The 369-nt window shown below is 49.3% G+C and overlaps 1 protein-coding gene across 1 annotated transcript in view; it reads left to right on the plus strand.

Moving 5' to 3' along the window:
• The window catches only part of IGF1R (insulin like growth factor 1 receptor), a 239,231-nt gene that overhangs the window by 185,087 nt on the left and 53,775 nt on the right, over nt 1-369 (plus strand). The window lies entirely within an intron of this gene.

The raw sequence follows: 369 nt of genomic DNA on the forward strand, positions 1-369 counted from the left end.
TTTTGGTTTGTTTGTTTGTTGTTTGGCATAGGGCATGTGCATTTGCTGGAGAGAGAGAGGGGGGAAAAATGAGAAATCACCTCCCCCTGGGGGGAATGGTCATACTACTGCAGTCCCTTCTCTGTTCTCCTCTTGGGATTTTGGGCACACACCTTGTGTGTTTTCAAGCCGCTGGGTCTGGGACTCAAACCGCTCAGTTGACCATGTGGGTTCTAGCTGCCTTAACCACCACGTCACCTGCTGGCCCCTTCACTCCTGGTCTTTAATCAACAAGGGCTTCTGGCAGTGGTGCCTTAAATTCTCCATCCCTGGGGCCCCTTGGTAGGGTCAAGGTACTGATTTTTTTTTTTTTTTTTGGGGGTTTTTTGT

Source organism: Tupaia chinensis, unplaced genomic scaffold (assembly GCF_000334495.1).
Source record: "Tupaia chinensis unplaced genomic scaffold, TupChi_1.0 Scaffold138490_1, whole genome shotgun sequence".
NCBI lineage: Eukaryota > Metazoa > Chordata > Mammalia > Scandentia > Tupaiidae > Tupaia > Tupaia belangeri.